This window comes from Lethenteron reissneri, unplaced genomic scaffold (genome assembly GCF_015708825.2).
Source record: "Lethenteron reissneri isolate LAM-NWPU_2019-01 unplaced genomic scaffold, ASM1570882v1 scaffold_140, whole genome shotgun sequence".
NCBI lineage: Eukaryota > Metazoa > Chordata > Hyperoartia > Petromyzontiformes > Petromyzontidae > Lethenteron > Lethenteron reissneri.
The window spans coordinates 212,752-234,444 of record NW_026891113.1 but is presented as its reverse complement, the minus strand read 5'-3'; the positions used below and the strand labels follow the sequence as shown (position 1 = coordinate 234,444).

The 21,693-nt window shown below is 42.6% G+C and overlaps 1 pseudogene; it reads left to right on the top strand.

Moving 5' to 3' along the window:
* LOC133362195 (uncharacterized) overlaps positions 1 to 21,693 on the top strand; it is a 426,135-nt pseudogene that overhangs the window by 236,925 nt on the left and 167,517 nt on the right.

The following is a 21,693-nucleotide window of genomic DNA, read 5'->3' as shown; positions in this document are numbered from 1 at the left end:
GATCACCTCACTCCTCCGCCGCGTGCTGCTTTGTGGTGGCATGTCCACCACACAGTAGGGGTGGTTGTTGTGGTCGTGGATCGCTGCCAACCATGACCACTATCACCAGACTACCCACCCACCCCGTGACACATCCCAGGCACACACCCACACTCCCCGTGATACACGTCACACACACACACCACATGGTTCCCCGGAGAGACGGTGCCACTGGGACCACAGCTGTGGAAGGAATCTGAGCAGCAGATGCCAGGACTACAGTGGAGAGCGACTGCTATCAAGACACCTCACACAACAAACACACACGGGACTAGCCAAAAAAAACTAGCCGGCCCCATCTTGGACTAATAGGTGCAAGTTAATACTGTTCTGAACCTTTTTAATAAACATATTTAAGGACACTCGTGTTGAGCATGGTGCTTTTAGCAAACGAGTGTGTTTTGTTATAATTTCTGTCATGAACTTTGAATAATCATCTGAATGGTTTAGCTTGAAAGCGTGGTTCATAATAACGTTACGCAAAAAAAACAATCGTCATCTTTTAGTCTGTAACTTACGACCTTCGGTGTGTATATACACCTGTGTGCATGTGTTCAATATTTTGCCCGTGTTTAAAATTTGCGACGAGTTTTTTTTTATACAGCTGTCTTGGCTGTGATGGTACCACCTGAAGACGGAAGCTTGTGTTGCCTCTGAAACGTCGTGATTTTTATTTTATTTTACTTTTTAATGTGTTTTACCTACGTGACCTTACCGAAAAAACCTAAGAATACGAGTTGTTTTGCTAATTTCATTGACTATTGAGGTGTTACCAGCCCCTCGCACCCGTCCAAAGACCTCGTGGGACGCTGTGGTGGCTACGAGCCTTACCTCCGGGACATTGCTCACATCCACCACAGCGTTACCGTCCAACACCGTCAATGAACGAAGGGGGTTGTTTTTGCAAAACTTTACTCGTGGCAGGAGATTGACAAACAACAGAGAGTGCCTCCTTCTGATAAACAAAAAAACGAATGAAGGGGGCGTGGGAGCGTGGCGTAAGGTGTGGAAAGCTGTAAGTCACAGGTATCAATCGAATTGGGTCAATGACACCAGCACACAAATGGTGGGGTCGTTTGGAATGGTGTTGCATTGATGAAAGATGAAGTTTTCCGACGTTGAATTTCATGAACTTTACATTCAATTGTTATTTTTGGAATTTCCAATCTGCATATCTAGCAATTAGCTTCGTTAATCTGGCTATTGAGCTTAAGTCTGAATGCATATGTGCATCTCACCACATAATTCGCGTTCATTTGCTCATATTCACTCTGCAATGTGTGTACACGTGTATATTTACACTTGTTTTTGTGGATATGTACATGCGTGTATGTGTGTATAGGTATGTACACTAATTTGTTCGCACATTTATTTGTGATGTCAAACGCAATCCCTGTGTACGTACACTGCTGTGTATGTATACTCGTGTGTGTATGCGCACTCGTGTATGCATGTGCATCCGTGTGTGTATGTACAAAGCTGTGTGTATGCACATTCGTGTATGTATCTACAGCTCTGTGTATGTCCACTCGTGTGTGGGTGCGTGTACAAGGGAGTGTATGTGTGTACTCGTGTGTTATTGTTATAATATTGTGTCGTACCAAGAATTGAGGGGCAACGTGGTAATGAATGCGGTACCACAACAGGGAACTGTAGCCATGTGTATGTACATGGGTGTGTACTACTGTGCGTGTACATTCGTGTGTGTATTTACACTCGTTCATGGACACGTGTGGGTCTGTACACGTGTGTGTATGTATGTACAATCGTGCGTGCTCGCACATTTGTGTGTGTATTGCCCCTACAGTCTGTTAAGGCTATACGGGGGATCTTTATCTTTGTGTGTACAAAGCGGGGTGGATGCACATTCGTGCATTTTTCTACACCGCTGTGTATGTCCACTTATGTGTACAAGGGAGTGTATATGTGTACCCGTGTAAGTATGTGTAGTGGAACACACAACTTATTTTCATATCGTGTCGTACAAATAATTGAGGGGCAACGTGGTGTTGAATGCGGCACCACAACAGGGAACTACAGGGATGAGACTCCCCGCTCGTGGTGCTAAATTAATGAAAACAGCGCCACTGAGCGGACAGAGCCCCGCCCCTACAGCTCGTGCGTGTGACGTCATGAGTGTGACGTCATGAGTGTGATCAGCTGACAGCCACGATGCTGCCAGGTGAGGGTCAACTTGTGTGCTGGAGATGCTTCACCTGAAACTCGCCTCCACACGTGTTCGCTATGAACATTGTAGCAATAAGGGACGATTAGTCATCTTAAACATGTCAGGTCTTTATTGTTCTGCAAGAAAATTAAAGTTAAAACTCGTAGAAACACATGCACACTCGTGTGTGATTGCACACCGCTGTATAGACAGTCGTGTTTATAAGCACACTTGTGTGTGTATGTCTACTCGTCCGTGTTTTTTCAAGGAAGGATATGGTTGAAATAACGTACGATCAGTCATCTTTAAAAACAATATAGGTCTTTATTAATCTGCAAGAAAATTCACGTTAATACTCGTATTGAAATCTTTATTAAAACGCATGCTCAAACAGGAAGGAACTAGACAAATTATTTCCCAATTTCAACAGTTAAAACATATTCTTAAAATTCAACACGTGAACGTCGATTTCCCCATTGACGTCCTTTTCGACTGAAGCCATTCGTCCAGAAGTCCAAGCCATCAAACACTAGAACAACGAACGTGCAATCCACGCACACTCTGAAACCTATACTTTAAGTTATTTATTTATTACACAATGATAAAAAAATTAAAGAACATGTTTAAAATATTGAGCAAAGTTGTGATCACAGTATTTCTCCAACTTTAAATCAACAAAACCACTTAACCACGAGAGTAAAATTAGAAATTGAACCACCACACAACCACTGCGCATCACACCACATCAACAAGTAGTCCGATAGGACTACAAAGCACCACCTTAACGTGACGAAGTCTAGAATAAACTTTAACACGCAATTAGCTGTGAGAGGATGACATGGCACCTTCTACCATAAACACCAAACATTTACCAGTCCCGATGATACAACCATCAGACGAAGCAACGCATCTATAGAAGTATAACATTGTTGTCATCCTGAAATAAGTGAACACTTCTGGAAATTAAAAGGAATATGTTCATTTGAACACAGTATAGACCATTCACAACATCACTCTAGCTCGGAGTACTAGAAATCACTGAAAAAATATATCTAAGAGACACGAATATACACAGGGCAACAGTTAACAGATGTACTCAATACGTCTTCAGCCACTCCACTACATCCAGCCATCTCTCCGGATCCAACTTCATGGGGTCGAAAGAGGAATTGTCGTCAGCGCTGATTACATCCACTACATCTCGCCATCTTTCAGGATCCACCTGCATAGGTTCGAAAGATGCATTTTTTCAGGACTCATTGCAGCACTTTGAATTCTACATTTTGATTTCACTTCTTTATCATTGCGGATCTTCTGGTGCTTGTTTCGGGGTGATGGCCGTGAACATGTCCTCTCCCTCGTAGAGCAATGAAATGGCTTCTAGCCCGAGTGTGTTTTCTTGTGACTGAAGATTTTATTTCCGTGAAAATGCCTTCCCGCACACAGCGCAATTGAATGGCTTCTCGTTCGTGTGTGTTTTCTGGTGTCTCTTTAGATGTGATTTCTCCGCAAATGCCTTCCCACAAACAGAGCAACTGAATGGCTTCTCACCCGAGTGTGTTTTCTGGTGTCTGTTAAGATGTGATTTATGTGAAAATGCCTTCCCACACGCAGAGCATTTGAATGGCTTCTCGCCCGTGTGTGTCTTCTGGTGATCGTTAAGATTCGATTTCCGTGAAAATGCCTTCCCACACACAGAGCAATTGAACGGCTTCTCGCCCGCGTGTATTTTATGGTGTCTGTTAAGATGGGATTTCCGTGAAAATGCCTTCCCACACACAGAGCAACTGAACGGCTTCTCGCCCGCGTGTGTTTTATGGTGTCTGTTAAGATGGGATTTCCGTGAAAATGCCTTCCCACACACAGAGCAATTGAACGGCTTCTCGCCCGTGTGTGCGTGGCGATGTGGATAGTTTATCTGCTCCATGTGACTGATTCTTCAGAGCAGAGTAACAGTCGCGGGTGTTGTTGAGAGTTAAAGGCACCCTCTAAGCTGCGTGGATGTCTGTCTCAAATCGCCAAAAAGCAAACTCTCACTAACGTCTAACCGACACACAGTAACGTCTCGTAAGTCGGGCTACACGCGACTACCAGTTGTATCCACTAACGAAGACACTTACTTGTTGATGCACGGCGTGTCGATGTCCCTGTAACCCGTCTGTAGAGATCGCCACGAACTCTCCCAGTCGCCAGGCAATCGAGCTCGCCAGGCTGGGTCTCGCAGGAGAAGGGTAATCTGGAGAGCGAGGAGTCGAGCGTCTATCCTCAGCGAAATCCCTCTCGAAATGGTCTTGAGGTCTGATTTTAAGCCCCTTATAACTCCCCTCTAGCATTCAAATCCTTTGTTCTCGTCTTGGATTATCATCGACTTTGCATTCAATTGTTAATTTTTACATTAACAATCCACATATGTAGCAACATAGCTTAGCTAATCCGGCCATTGTAATTTAACTTTAATACATATGTATATCTCACTGCATAATTGTACGCTTCCGTTTAAATAAAGATCTACATATCCATGCATAATTCCGTGCTTCGTGTTAATTTTCCAATATTCACCCGACAATGTCCTTTAAACTGATGCAAGTTTAGAGGATTTAACATCGACATACAGTCTGAAGTATCAAAATGCTGATGTCCAGTTCGATTTGGACTAAGATGTGCAAATGTATACTGTACTGACTTTGTTTTATAAAAAAAATATTTAAGTATTTGTGTTGATATTAGCGCGTCAGTAAATCAAGGTGATTTGTTTAATTTAATTCACGACAATTATTACGATTGCTGTCATACACTTTTATTAATAATCGAAATGGTATCGCTTGTAAGCGTGTGTGAGCAATGTCTTTCTCCAACTTTAGCTCAACAAGACCACTTAACAACGAGAGAAAAATCAGGAATTGAAACACCTCACAACCAATGCGCATTACACCACATCAACAAGTTATCCGATAGGACTACGAAGCACCACCTTAACGTGACAACGTTTGGAATAAACAAGACAGCACGCTCACATCATTTGCTGTGCAATAATTACAACACATGCCACCTTCTAGCATAAGCACCAGCCATTACAGCAGGGAACTGTAGTCATGTGTATGTACATGGGTGTGTACTTCTCTGTGGGTACATTCGTGTGCATGTGCACTCGTGTGTGTATTTACTCGTTCATGGACACGTGTGGGTCTGTACACGTGCGTATGTATGTACAATCGTGTGTGCTCGCATATTTCTGTGTGTTGAAACGCAATCCCTGAGCATGCACTCTGCTGTATACGTGCACATGTGTTTATGTATATTGCTGTGTGCAATTACACTGTGCATGTATCTACACCCCGATGCATTTACACTCATTTGTGCATCTATACATATGTGTTGTATGTATAGATGCACAAATGGGTGTACGCACTCGTGTATGCATGTGCACTCGTGTGTGTATGTACAAAGCTGTGTGTATGCACATTCGTGCATTTTCCTACAGCACTGTGTATGTCCACTCGTGTGTGGGTGTGTGTACAAGGGAGTGTGTATGTGTACTCGTGTAAGTATGTGTAGTGGAACACACAACTTATTTTCATATTGTGTCGTACAAAGAATTGAGGGGCAACGTGGTGATGAATGCGGCACCACAACAGGGAACTACAGGGATGAGACTCCCCGCTCGTGGTGCTAAATTAATGAAAACAGCGCCACTGAGCAGACAGAGCCCCGCCCCTACAGCTCGTGCGTGTGACGTCATGAGTGTGACGTCATGAGTGTGATCAGCGGACAGCCACGATGCTGCCAGGTGAGGGTCAACTTGTGTGCTGGAGATGCTTCACCTGAAACTCGCCTCCACACGTGTTCGCTATGAACATTGTAGCAATAAGGGACGATTAGTCATCTTTAACATGTCAGGTCGTTATTGTTCTGCAAGAAAATTAAAGTTAAAACTCATAGAAACACATGCACACTCGTGTGTGAATGCACACCGCTGTATAGACAGTCGTGTTTATAAGCACACTTGTGTGTGTATGTCTTCTCGTCCGTGTTTTTCTAAGGAAGGATATGGTTGAAATAACGTACGATCAGTCATTTTTAAAAACAATTCAGGTCTTTATTAATCTGCAAGAAAATTCACGTTTATACTCGTATCAAAATCTTTATTAATACGCATGCTCAAACAGGAAGGAACTAGGCAAATTATTTCCCAATAGGAATTCAACAGTTAAAACATATTCTTAAAATCTAACACGTAAACGTAGATTTCCCCATTGACGTCCTTTTACGACTGAAGCCATTCGTCCAGAAGTCCAAGCCATCAAATACAAGAACAACGAACGTGCAATCCACGCACACTCTGACACCTATTATTTTAAGTTATTTTATTTATTACACAATGATAAAAAAATTTAAGAACATGTTTAAAATATTGAGCAAAGTTGTGATCACAGTATTTCTCCACCTTTAGCTCAACAAAACCACTTAACCACGAGAGTAAAATTTGAAATTGAACCACCACACAACCACTGCGCTTCACAACACATCAACAAGTAGTCCGATAGGACTACAAAGGACCACCTTAACGTGACGAAGTCTAGAATAAACTTTAACACGCAATTAGCTGTGAGAAGATGACATGGCACCTTCTACCATAAACACCACACATTTACCAGTCCCGATGATACAACCACCAGACGAAGCCACGCATCTATAGAAGTATAACATTGTTGTCATCCTGAAATAAGTGAACACTTCTGGAACTTAAAAGGAAGGCTTTCATCTCAACACAGTATAGACCATTCACAACATCACTCTAGCTCGGAGTACTGGAAATCACTGAAAAAATATATCTAAGAGACACGAATATACACAGGGCAACAGTTAACAGATGTACTCAATACGTTTGAATCTTCAGCCACTCCACTACATCCAGCCATCTCTCCGGATCCAACTTCATGGGGTCGAAAGAAGAATTGTCGTCAGCGCTGATTACATCCACTACATCTCGCCATCTTTCAGGATCCACCTGCATAGGTTCGAAAGATGCATTTTTTCAGGACTCATTGCAGAACTTTGAATTCTACATTTTGATTTCACTTCCCTATCATTGCGGATCTTCTGGTGCTTGTTTCGGGTGATGGCCGTGAACATGTCCTCTCCCTCGTAGAGCAATGAAATGGCTTCTAGCCCGAGTGTGTTTTCTTGTGACTGAAGATTTTATTTCCGTGAAAATGCCTTCCCGCACACAGCGCAATTGAATGACTTCTCGTTCGTGTGTGTTTTCTGGTGTCTGTTAAGATGGTGTTTACGTGAAAATGCCTTCCCACACACAGAGCACCTGAACGGCTTCTCGTCTGTGTGTGTTTTCTGATGACTGTTAAGATGGTGTTTATGTGAAAATGCCTTCCCACACACAGAGCACCTGAACGGCTTCTCGTCTGTGTGTGTTTTCTGATTACTGTGAAGATGTGATTTCCGTGAAAATGTATTCCCACACACAGAGCATTTGAATGGCTTCTCGCCCGTGTGTGTCTTCTGGTGATCGTTAAGATGGGATTTCCGTGAAAATGCCTTCCCACACACAGAGCATTTGAATGGCTTCTCGCCCGTGTGTGTCTTCTGGTGATCGTTAAGATGGGATTTCCGTGAAAATGCCTTCCCACACACAGAGCAATTGAACGGCTTCTCGCCCGTGTGTGCGTGGCGATGTGGATAGTTTATCTGCTCCATGTGACTGATTCTTCAGAGCAGAGTAACAGTCGCGGGTGTTGTTGAGAGTTAAAGGCACCCTCTAAGCTGCGTGGATGTCTGTCTCAAATCGCCAAAAAGCAAACTCTCACTAACGTCTAACCGAGACACAGTAACGTCTCGTAAGTCGGGCTACACGCGACTACCAGTTTTATCCACTAACTAAGACACTTACGTGTTGATGCACGGCGTGTCGATGTCCCTGTAACCCGTCTGAAGAGTTCGCCACGAACTCTCCCAGTCGCCAAGCAATCGGGCTCGCCAGGCTGGGTCTCGCAGGAGAAGGGTAATCTGCAGAGCGAGGAGTCGAGCGTCTATCCTCAGTGAAATCCCTCTCGAAATGGTCTTGAGGTCTGAATTTAAGCCCCTTATAACTCCCGTCTAGTATCCAAATCCTTTGTTCTCGTCATGGCATATCATGGACTTTGCATTCAATTGTTAATTTTTACATTAACAATTCGCATATGTAGCAACATAGCTTAGCGAATTTGGCCATTGTAATTTAACCTTAATACGTATGTACATCCGACTGCGTAAATGTACACTTCTGTTTGAATAATTACATACATCTCCATGCATAATTCCGTGCTTCCTGTGAATTTGCTAATATTTACCCGACAATGTCTATACAGCGGTGTGCATTCACACACGAGTGTGCATGTGTTTCTACGAGTTTTAACTTTAATTTTCTTGCAGAACAATAAATACCTGACATGTTAAAGATGACTAATAGTCCCTTATTGAAGAAGGGAAATAAAATAACATTTTTTATCATGTTTTATTTTTATTAAATAATAAAAAATTAATTTAAAACAGAATAAACATACTCCATGGAATTATTTTATTATTTGTATTATTTTATTATTTCCCTTCTACGTGACTTTACCGAAAGAGCCAAGAAGATGAAGAAGAAAATAAAACATAATAAAATAATTGTATAATGTTTTATTTCAATTATTTTATTATTTCCCTTCTTCGTGACTTTACCGAATGAACCAAGAAGGTTAATTTACTTGCAGAACAATAAAGACCTGACATGTTAAAGATGACTAATCGTCCCTTATTGCTACAATATTCATAGCGAACACGCGTGGAGGCGAGTTTCAGGTGAAGCATCTCCAGCACACAAGTTGACCCTCACCTGGCAGCATCGTGGCTGTCCGCTGATCACACTCATGACGTCACACTCATGACGTCACACGCACGAGCTGTAGGGGCGGGGCTCTGTCCGCTCAGTGGCGCTGTTTTCATTAATTTAGCACCACGAGCGGGGAGTCTCATCCCTGTAGTTCCCTGTTGTGGTGCCGCATTCATCACCACGTTGCCCCTCAATTCTTTGCACACGAGGCTATACTATAATAAGTAGTGCGTTCCACTCAGAGGTCGAAAACGGGTTTTGATTCCTTACCCGTACCCTTAAGCTAGAAATGCAGATTGTAAATTTAAAAACATAACAATAAAATGTAAAGTTTATGAAATTGCGGGTGAATCAATTAACAATAAACACGGAATTATGCACGTAGAAGTATGTAATTATTCAAACAGTGGGATGTACATACATATTAAAGTTTAATTAGTTAAGCTATGTAGATTTATATGCGGATTGTAAATGTAGAAATTAACTATTTAATGCAATGGCCAAGTCGAGAACAAAGGATTTGAATGCTAGAGGGGAGTTATAAGGGGCTTAAAATCAGACCTCAAGACCATTTCGAGAGGGATTTCACTGAGGATAGACGCGCAACTCCTCGCTCTGCAGATTACCCTTCTCCTGCGAGACCCAGCCTGGCGAGCCCGATTGCCTGGCGAATCGGAGAGGTCGTGGCGATCTCTTCAGACGGGTTACAGGGACATCGACACGCCGTACATCAACAAGTAAGTGTCTTCGTTAGTGGATAAACTGGTAATAGCGTGTGTAGTTCGACTTACGAGGCGTTATTGTCTCGGTTAGACGTTAGTGAGAATTTGATTCTTGGCGATTTGAGACAGACATCCACGCAGCTTAGAGGGTGCCTTTAACTCTCAACAACACCCGCGACTATTACTCTGCTCTGAAGAATCAGTCACATGGAGCAGATAAACTCTCCACAGCGCCACGCACACACGGGCGAGAAGCCGTTCAATTGCTCCGTGTGTGGGAAGGCATTTTCACATAAATCAGATCTTCACAGGCACCAGAAGACACACTCGGGCGAGAAGCCATTCAATTGCTTCGTGTGTGGGAACACATTTTCACAGAAATCAGATCTTCACAGGCACCAGAAAACACACTCGGGCGAGAGGCCATTCAAGTGCTCTGTTTGTGGGAATGCATTTTCACAGAAATCAAATCTTCACAGTCACCAGAAAATACACTCGGGCGAGAAGCCATTCAAGTGCTCTGTTTGTGGTAAGGCATTTTCACAGAAATCAACTCTAAACAATCACCAGAAAACACACTCGGGCGAGAAGCCATTCAAGTGCTCTGTTTGTGGGAAGGCATTTGCATGGAAGTCAGCTCTTCACAGGCACCAGAAAACACACTCGGGTGAGAAGCCATTAAATTGCTCTACGAGGGAGAGAACATGTTTACAGTCATCACCCCGAAACAAGCATCAGAAGATCCGCAATGATAGGGAAGTGAAATCAAATAGTGAAATTCAAAGTGCTGAAATGAGTCCGGAAAAAAATGCATCTTTCGAACCTAGGCAGGTGGATCCTGAGAGATTGCTAAATGTAGCGGATGCAATGAGCCTGGATGTAGTGGATGTCATGAGTCCTGACAACAATACCTCTTTCGATCTCATGCAGTTGGATCCTGAGAGGTTGCTGGATGTCATGAGTCCTGACGACAATTCCTCTTTCGACCCCATGCAGGTGGATACTGAGACATGGCTGCTGGAGTGGCTGGAGAGTCAAAGTTTTGAGAACTTCTGTTAACTCTTGAAGTCCTGGAATGTGCATGTTTGTGTCTCTGTTAGATCAGTTAATACGGAACGAATTATTAATTCCATGATTTACAGTACACCAAGCTAGACTAATGTTGTGAATGCTCTATAATGTGTTCAGATGAACGTATTCCTTTTAAGTTCCAGAAGTGTTCACTTATTTCAGGATGACAACAATGTTATACTTCTATAGATGCGTTCCTTCGTCTGGTGGTTGTATCATCGGGACTGGTAAATGTGCGGTGTTTATGGTAGAATGTGCCATGTCATCTTCTCACAGCTAATTGCGTGTTAAAGTTGATTCTAGACTTCGTCACGTTAAGGTGGTGCTTTGTAGTCCTATCGGACTACTTGTTGATGTGTTGTGAAGCGCAGTGGTTGTGTAGTGGTTCAATTTCTAATTTTACTCTCGTGTTTAAGTGGTTTTGTTGAGCTAAAGTTGGAGAAATACTGTGATCACAACTTTGGATTGCACGTTCGTTTTTCATGTGTTTGATGGCTTGGACTTCTGGACGAATGGCTTCAGTCGAAAAGGACGTCAATAGGGAAAGCGACGTTTACGTGTTAGATTTTAAGAATATGTTTTAACTGTTGAAATTGGAAAATAATTTGCCTAGTCCCTTCCTGTTTGAGCATGCATAAAAATAAAAATTTCGATACGAGTATTAACGTGAATTTTCTTGCAGATTAATAAAGACCTGAATTGTTTTTAAAGATGACTGATCATACGTTATTTCAACCATATCCTTTCTTAAAAAACACGGACGAGTAGACATACACACACAAGTGTGCTTATAAACACGACTGTCGAAACAGCAGTATGCATTCACACACGAGTGTGCATGTGTTTCTACGAGTTTTAACTTCAATTTACTTGCAGAACAATAAAGACCTGACATGTTAAAGATGACTAATCGTCCCTTATTGCTACAATGTTCATAGCGAACACGTGTGGAGGCGAGTTTCAGGTGAAGCATCTCCAGCACACAAGTTGACCCTCACCTGGCAGCATCGTGGCTGTCCGCTGATCACACTCGTGACGTCACACTCATGACGTCACACGCACGAGCTGTAGGGGCGGGGCTCTGTCTGCTCAGTGGCGCTGTTTTCATTAATTTAGCACCACGAGCGGGGAGTCTCATCCCTGTAGTTCCCTGTTGTCGTGCCGCATTCATTACCACGTTGCCCTCAATTCTTTGTACGAAACAATATAAAAATAAGTTGTGTGTGCGACGTACTTAATTGAAAAAGAATATTTTTCTGGTGTGTTGTTGCTGCAAGGTGCCGTGTGTGATGTGGTTGATTGCAAAAGAGAGAATATTTTTGTTGTTGCTGCAAGGTACGACAGGGATAATGGTGTGTTGGTTGCCTGCAGATCTGCTTGCTATTGTGCTTAAATGTAGGCGTGTGATCGCGACATGCTGACTGCATGTGCTGTTACACTGTTCTGTACGGATACGGGGTGCGCTGCATTGGTTGACCATTGGCTTCGGGATTGTTATTAAGTGTGCGTACCTGTTCGGAAATTGGTAAAAATTCGGGGGGGACCCAAAAATTTGGTCGTATGTGTGTTCATGCACACGAGATTGCGTGTGTGTTCGTAGGTAATTGCGCTTGTTGAGAGAGAGGGCGCGCGATGCGAGTGCGCGATGATGCTGTTGTTGGTGACTCTGCTGTTAAGGGTGATGGGGCCGTAAATTGCCGCCAAGTGGCGTCGCTCAATTTGTTGATTGCATGCGGCCAGGGGTTGCTTTGCGAGTTGGTGTGTGTAAGCAATGTGTTTTGGTAAAATATTGGTTAAAATTTCCCCGATATGACTGCTGTGCGCAGCAAACTGGGCCTGTGCGTCTATCATTGGTGGGGTTGTTACAACGTGACGGGGGATGCGTCTTGTGACCCCCAGCAAAGGGCAGCTGGGGTGCACGCACGGGGAAAACTGGCCACGTGTTCGCACGTTGGGCCGCCATTTTGCGCGCACGCGGGGTATAGCGACGATGCACTTGGCGAAGGGGGCCGCCATTTTGAGCGCGCGGAAAAAACCTGTATATGCCTGCCATTGTTGATTGGGTGATGCACGAGTTGTGGTCACATCGGCCTATGGCTGATGGCTGACCTGACAGCCCGGAGGCGAAACCTCCGTGGTATGTCTCAAACTAATGGGCCGTGTGCTCATATGGCTCGGGGAGTCATGGTTCAGTTGTGCGGTGGCAGACTGAACCTGGTGTGCCGGGGGCTCACGGGATTTGGAGTAGAGGGTTTGTTACGTGCCAGCGAACGGGGTGACCTGGCTAGCATGGAGCGGGGATTCTCTATGCGGGTCCTCCAGCGGGAAGGGCCGCGGACTTGTTACCGTCCGGCACCGCGGATGAGGTAGTGGATTATTGTTTATTAAACGTTACTCGTGGCAAGGGAATGCCAAACAACAGGGGGCTCTTCTTCAGAGAAAAACAAACGAATCAAGGGGACGTGGGAGCGTGGCGTAAGGTGTAGAAAGCTGTAAGCGCCAGGCTACCGTGGGCTCACCTCCCAATCAACGGGAGTCGAGGAGTGGTGGTTGCTCATGCATCCACCGAAGATGCATATAAGTCGAGTTAGATTCCTTCTATGTCCTCCTACATTATAACCCAACTATACTTAGATGTATGCATATGTATGCAGATATTTATTTTCGAAACTAGGGACGGATATGCGAACTGGGGGTGCGGGATTAGAATTGCACTATAATTATAAGGATCGTATTGTGGTCGCATTATAATTTGCTGAATGTGCAATCTCAATGGATTGGAATAGCTATTTAACCGCACCATCCTAATCAAAACTCGTTGAGTATATTTATTGTTCAAATTGTAAGCATTCGTTTCTCTGTTAGATCAAGTAACATGTTATTCATCATCATCATCACGATCAATGGGCAAAGGGCGCGTAGGTGTGAAGTGCACATTTTGTACTCCTGCGTATACCATAAACCATTACATAGGAAACACTACAACAAGACGAGCACTCGTGTGTGCATGTACATGTATTTGTGTGCATATGTATGTAGGTACAAACGTGCGTGTTCACAGTGGAATGCAATCCTAGTTGACGTACAATGCTTTGAATGTACACCCGTGTGTTTATGTACACTGCGTTGCATATGTGTATGTACACTCCGGTATATGCACATTTGTGTGTATATGTATGCACATTCGTCTATGTATATACACTGCTATGCCCACTTGTGTGTGGGTGTGTGTACAAGGGAGTGTATATGTGTACTCGTGTAAGTATGTGTAGTGGAACACACAACTTATTTTCATATCGTGTCGTACAAAGAATTGAGGGGCAACGTGGTGATGAATGCGGCACCACAACAGGGAACTACAGGGATGAGACTCCCCGCTCGTGGTGCTAAATTAATGAAAACAGCGCCACTGAGCGGACAGAGCCCCGCCCCTACAGCTCGTGCGTGTGACGTCATGAGTGTGACGTCATGAGTGTGATCAGCGGACAGCCACGATGCTGCCAGGTGAGGGTCAACTTGTGTGCTGGAGATGCTTCACCTGAAACTCGCCTCCACACGTGTTCGCTATGAACATTGTAGCAATAAGGGACGATTAGTCGTCTTTAACATGTCAGGTCTTTATTGTTCTGCAAGAAAATGAACCTTCTTGGCTCTTTCGGTAAAGTCACGAAGAAGGGAAATAAAAAAATAAAAAAATAAATAAAGTAGCTTTATGACGTATTTTTATTCTGTTTTAAATTAATTGTTTTATTATTTAATTAAAATAAAACAATAAAAAAATTATAATTTTTTTTATTGTTTTATTTTTATTATTTTATTACTTCCCTTCTTCAATAAGGGACGATTAGTTATCTTTAACATGTCAGGTTTTAATTGTTCTGCAAGTAAATTAACGTTAAAACTCGTAGAAACACATGCACACTCGTGTGTGAATAAACACCGCTGTATAGACAGTCGTGTTTATAAGCACACTTGTGTGTGTATGTCTACTCGTCCGTGTTTTTTAAAGGAAGGATATGGTTGAAATAACGTACGATCAGTCATCTTTAAAAACAATTCAGGTCTTTATTAATCTGCAAGAAAATTCACGTTAATACTCGTATCGAAATCTTTATTAATACGCATGCTCAAACAGGAAGGAACTGGGCAAATTATTTCCCAATAGGAATTTAACAGTTAAAACATATTCTTAAAATCTAACACGTAAACGTCGATTTCCCAATTGACGTCCTTTTCGACTGAAGCCATTCGTCCAGAAGTCCAAGCCATCAAACACAAGAACAACGAACGTGCAATCCACGCACACTCTGAAACCTATTACTTTAAGTTATTTTGTTTATTACACAATGATAAAATATTTTTTAAGAACATCTTCTTGGTTCTTTCGGTAAAGTCACGTAGAATGGAAATAATAAAATAATAAAAATAAAACATCATAAAATATTATTATTTTATTATTTCCATTCTACGTCACTTTACCTGAAAGAACCAAGAAGATGAATCCCTGCAGTCACGAAAGCTTTAAATCGAAAATTAAGAACATGTTTAAAATATTGAGCAAAGTTGTGATCACAGTATTTCTCCAACTTTGGCTCAACAAAACCACTTAACCACGAGAGTAAAATTAGAAATTGAACCACCACACAACCACTGCGCTTCACAACACATCAACAAGTAGTCCGATAGGACTACAAAGCACCAACTTAACGTGACGAATTCTAGAATAAACTGTAACACGCAATTAGCGGTGAGAAGATGACATGGCACCTTCCACCATAAACACCACGCATTTACCAGTCCCGATGATACAACCACCAGACGAAGCAATGCATCTATAGAAGTATAACATTGGTGTCATCCTGAAATAAGTGAACACTTCTGGAACTTAAAAGGAATACGTTCATCTGAACACATTATAGAGCATTCACAACATCACTCTATTTCGATTTAAAGCTTTCGTGACTGCAGGGATCAATCTTCTTGGTTCTTTTGGTAAAGTCACGTAGAAGTGAAGTAATAAAATAATAAAAATAAAACATAATAAAATAATTTTCACGACGTTTCGGCCACAACGCAAGCAGCCATCTTCAGGTGAAGAATAGGTCTGTCAAGTAGACAGAGTCTGAATGACTACTTGACGGACCTGTTCTCCACCTGACGACGGCTGCTTGCGTTGTGGCCGAAACATCACTCTAGCTTGGAGTACTGGAAATCACGGAAATAATATTTCGTACCTTATTAACTGATCTAACAGAGACACAAACATGCACATTCCAGGACTTCAAGAGTTAACAGAAGTTCTCAAAACTTTGACTCTCCAGCCATTCCAGCAGCCATTTCTCAGTATCCACCTGCATGGGGTCGAAAGAGGAATTGTCGGCAGGGCTCATTACATCCAGCAACCTCTCAGGATCCAACTGCATGAGGTCGAAAAAGGAATTGTTGTCAGGACTCATGACATCCACTACATCTAGGCATCTCTCAGGATCCACCTGTATAGGATCGAAAGATGCAATTTTTTCAGGACTCATTGCAGAACTTAGCATTACACCTTTTGATTTCACTTCCCTATCATTGCGGATCTTCTGATGCTTGTTTGGGGGTGATGAACGTGAACATGTCCTCTCCCTGGTAGAGTAATTGAATGGCTTTTCACCCGAGTGTGTTTTCTGGTGCCTGTGAAGAGCTGACATCCATGTAAATGACTTCCCACAAAGAGAGCACTTGAATGGCTTCTCGCCTGAGTGTATTTTCTGGTGACTGTTAAGATTTGATTTCCATGCAAATGCCTTCCCACAAAGAGAGCACTTAAATGGTTTCCCACCCGAGTGTATTTTTTGATGACTGTGAAGATGTGATTTCTGTGAAAATGCCTTCCTACACACAGAGCACTTGAATGGCTTCTCACCCGTGTGTGTCTTCTGGTGAGTATTTAGAGTTGATTTCTGTGAAAATGCCTTCAAACAAACAGAGCAATTGAACGGCTTCTCACCCGAGTGTGTTTTCTGGTGAGTGTTAAGATTTGATTTTTGAGCAAATGCCTTCCCACAAACAGAGCACCTGAATGGCTTCTCGCCCGTGTGTCTTTTCTGGTGTCTGTTAAGATGTGGTTTACGTGAAAATGCCTTCCCACACACAGAGCACTTGAACAGCTTCTCGCCTGTGTGTGTTTTATGGTGTCTGTTAAGATGGGATTTCCGTGAAAATGCCTTCCCACACACAGAGCAATTGAACGGCTTCTCGCCCGTGTGTGCGTGGCGATGTGGATAGTTTATCTGCTCCATGTGACTGATTCTTCAGAGCAGAGTAACAGTCGCGGGTGTTGTTGAGAGTTAAAGGCACCCTCTAAGCTGCGTGGATGTCTGTCTCAAATCGCCAAAAAGCAAACTCTCACTAACGTCTAACCTACACACAGTAACGTCTCGTAAGTCGGGCTACACGCGACTACCAGTTTTATCCACTAACGAAGACACTTACTTGTTGATGCACGGCGTGTCGATGTCCCTGTAACCCGTCTGAAGTGATCGCCACGAACTCTCCCAGTCGCCAGGCAATCGAGCTCGCCAGGCTGGGTCTCGCAGGAGAAGGGTAATCTGGAGAGCGAGGAGTCGAGCGTCTATCCTCAGCGAAATCCCTCTCGAAATGGTCTTGAGGTCTGATTTTAAGCCCCTTATAACTCCCCTCTAGCATTCAAATCCTTTGTTCTCGTCTTGAATTATCATAGACTTTGCATTCAATTGTTAATTTTACATTAACAATCCACATATGTAGCAACATAGCTTAGCTAATCCGGCCATTGTAATTTAACTTTAATACATATGCATATCTCACTACATAATTGTACGCTTCCGTTTAAATAAAGATCTACATATCCATGCATTATTCCGTGCTTCGTGTTAATTTGCCAATATTCACCCGACAATGTCCTTTAAACTGATGCAAGTTTGGAGGATTTAACATCGACATAGAGTCTGAAGTATCAAAATGCTGATGTCCAGTTCGATTTGGACTAAGATGTGCAAATGTATACTGTACTGACTTTGTTTTATAAAAAAAATATTTAAGTATTTGTGTTGATATTAGCGCGTCAGTAAATCAAGGTGATTTGTTTAATTTAATTCACGACAATTATTACGATTGCTGTCATACACTTTTATTAATAATCGAAATGGTATCGCTTGTAAGCGTGTGTGAGCAATGTCTTTCTCCAACTTTAGCTCAACAAGACCACTTAACAACGAGAGTAAAATCAGGAATTGAAACACCTCACAACCAATGCGCATTACACCACATCAACAAGTTATCCGATAGGACTACGAAGCACCACCTTAACGTGACAAAGTTTGGAATCAACAAGACAGCACGCTCACATCATTTGCTGTGCAATAATTACAACACATGCCACCTTCTAGCATAAGCACCAGCCATTACAGCAGGGAACTGTAGCCATGTGTATGTACATGGTTGTGTACTTCTCTGTGGGTACATTCGTGAGCATGTGCACTCGTGTGTGTATTTACACTCGTTCATGGACACGTGTGGGTCTGTACACGTGTGTATGTACAATCGTGTGTGCTCGCAAATTTGTGTGTGTTGAAACGCAATTCCTGAGCATGCACTCTGCTGTATACGTGCACATGTGTTTATGTACATTGCTGTGTGCAATTACACTGTGCATGTATCTACACCCCGATGCATTTACACTCATTTGTGCATCTATACATATGTGTTGTATGTATAGATGCACAAATGGGTGTACGCACTCGTGTATGCATGTGCACCCGTGTGTTTATGTACAAAGCGGTGTGTATGCACATTCGTGCATTTTCCTACAGCACTGTTTATGTCCACTCGTGTGTGCGTGTGTACAAGGGAGTGTGTATGTGGGGAGCGGTGGTGTAGCGGTTAGCGCGCTGCGCTATGAACCCGGTGACACGGGTTCGATTCCCGCTCACGGCCAACACCAGTGACGATTATCTGAACTGGTCTCGGGCCTCCCCTAGGTCGACTCAGCCTCAAATGAGTACCTGGTGCGGTGTGTAAACATTTCCACTGGGGAGACAAAGGCGGTCGGCGGTGGTCCTGGCCACCCACCCCCTCATGTACCGTTGCGGCCTTCGTAGGTGCTCGCTAACAGCACTTGCCCCTACAGTCTGTTAAGGCTATACGGGGGATCTTTATCTTTGTGTGTACAAAGCGGGGTGGATGCACATTCGTGCATTTTTCTACACCGCTGTGTATGTCAACTCGTGTGTGGGTGTGTGTACAAGGGAGTGTACATGTGTACTCGTGTAAGTATGTGTAGTGGAACACACAACTTATTTTCATATTGTGTCGTACAAAGAATTGAGGGGCAACGTGGTGATGAATGGGGCACCACAACAGGGAACTACAGGGATGAGACTCCCCGCTCGTGGTGCTAAATTGATGAAAACAGCGCCACTGAGCGGACAGAGCCCCGCCCCTACAGCTCGTGCGTGTGACGTCATGAGTGTGACGTCATGAGTGTGATCAGCGGACAGCCACGATGCTGCCAGGTGAGGGTCAACTTGTGTGCTGGAGATGCTTCACCTGAAACTCGCCTCCACACGTGTTCGCTATGAATATTGTAGCAATAAGGGACGATTAGTCATCTTTATTGTTCTGCAAGAAAATTAACCTTCTTGGTTCTTTCGGTAAAGTCACGAAGAAGGGAAATAATAAAATGATAAAAATAAAACATAATACAATTATTTTATTATGTTTTGTTTTCTTCTTCATCTTCTTGGTTCTTTCGGTAAAGTCACGTAGAAGGGAAAAAAAATATAAAGTAATTTAATTCTGTTTAAATGTTTATTTTTATTCATTTAATAAAAAAAAATGAAAAAAAATTATAAAATGTTTTAATTCTTTTATTTTTAAATTTTTTTTATTTCCCTTCTTTAACATGTCAGGTCTTTATTGTTCTGTAAATTAAAGTTAAAACTCGTAGAAACACATGCACACTCGTGTGTGAATGCACACCGCTGTATAGACAGTCGTGTTTATAAGCACACTTGTGTGTGTATGTCTACTCGTCCGTGCTTTTTTTAAGGAAGGATATGGTTGAAATAACGTACGATCAGTCATCTTTAAAAACAATTCAGGTCCTTATTAATCTGCAAGAAAATTCACGTTAATATTCGTATTGAAATCTTTATTAAAACGCATGCTCAAACAGGAAGGAACTAGACAAATTATTTCCCAATTTCAACAGTTAAAACATATTCTTAAAATTCAACACGTGAACGTCGATTTCCCCATTGACGTCCTTTTCGACTGAAGCCATTCGTCCAGAAGTCCAAGCCATCAAACACTAGAACAACGAACGTGCAATCCACGCACACTCTGAAACCTATACTTTAAGTTATTTATTTATTACACAATGATAAAAAAATTAAAGAACATGTTTAAAATATTGAGCAAAGTTGTGATCACAGTATTTCTCCAACTTTAGATCAACAAAACCACTTAACCACGAGAGTAAAATTAGAAATTGAACCACCACACAACCACTGCGCTTCACAACACATCAACAAGTAGTCCGATAGGACTACAAAGCACCACCTTAACGTGACGAAGTCTAGAATAAACTTTAACACGCAATTAGCTGTGAGAAGATGACATGGCACCTTCTACCATAAACACCACACATTTACCAGTCCCGATGATACAACCACCAGACGAAGCAACGCATCTATAGAAGTATAACATTGTTGTCATCCTGAAATAAGTGAGTGTGAAGATTTGATTTCAGTGAAAATGCCTTCCCACACACAGAGCACTTGAACAGCTTCTCGCCTGTGTGTGTTTTATGGTGCCTGTGAAGATTTGATTTCCATGAAAATCCTTTCCCACACGCAGAGCAATTGAACGGCTTCTCGCCCGTGTGTGCGTGGCGATGTGGATAGTTTATCTGCTCCATGTGACTGATTCTTCAGAGCAGAGTAACAGTCGCGGGTGTTGTTGAGAGTTAAAGGCACCCTCTAAGCTGCGTGGATGTCTGTCTCAAATCGCCAAAAAGCAAACTCTCACTAACGTCTAACCTACACACAGTAACGTCTCGTAAGTCGGGCTACACGCGACTACCAGTTTTATCCACTAACGAAGACACTTACTTGTTGATGCACGGCGTGTCGATGTCCCTGTAACCCGTCTGAAGTGATCGCCACGAACTCTCCCAGTCGCCAGGCAATCGAGCTCGCCAGGCTGGGTCTCGCAGGAGAAGGGTAATCTGGAGAGCGAGGAGTCGAGCGTCTATCCTCAGCGAAATCCCTCTCGAAATGGTCTTGAGGTCTGATTTTAAGCCCCTTATAACTCCCCTCTAGCATTCAAATCCTTTGTTCTCGTCTTGAATTATCATAGACTTTGCATTCAATTGTTAATTTTACATTAACAATCCACATATGTAGCAACATAGCTTAGCTAATCCGGCCATTGTAATTTAACTTTAATACATATGCATATCTCACTACATAATTGTACGCTTCCGTTTAAATAAAGATCTACATATCCATGCATTATTCCGTGCTTCGTGTTAATTTGCCAATATTCACCCGACAATGTCCTTTAAACTGATGCAAGTTTGGAGGATTTAACATCGACATAGAGTCTGAAGTATCAAAATGCTGATGTCCAGTTCGATTTGGACTAAGATGTGCAAATGTATACTGTACTGACTTTGTTTTATAAAAAAAATATTTAAGTATTTGTGTTGATATTAGCGCGTCAGTAAATCAAGGTGATTTGTTTAATTTAATTCACGACAATTATTACGATTGCTGTCATACACTTTTATTAATAATCGA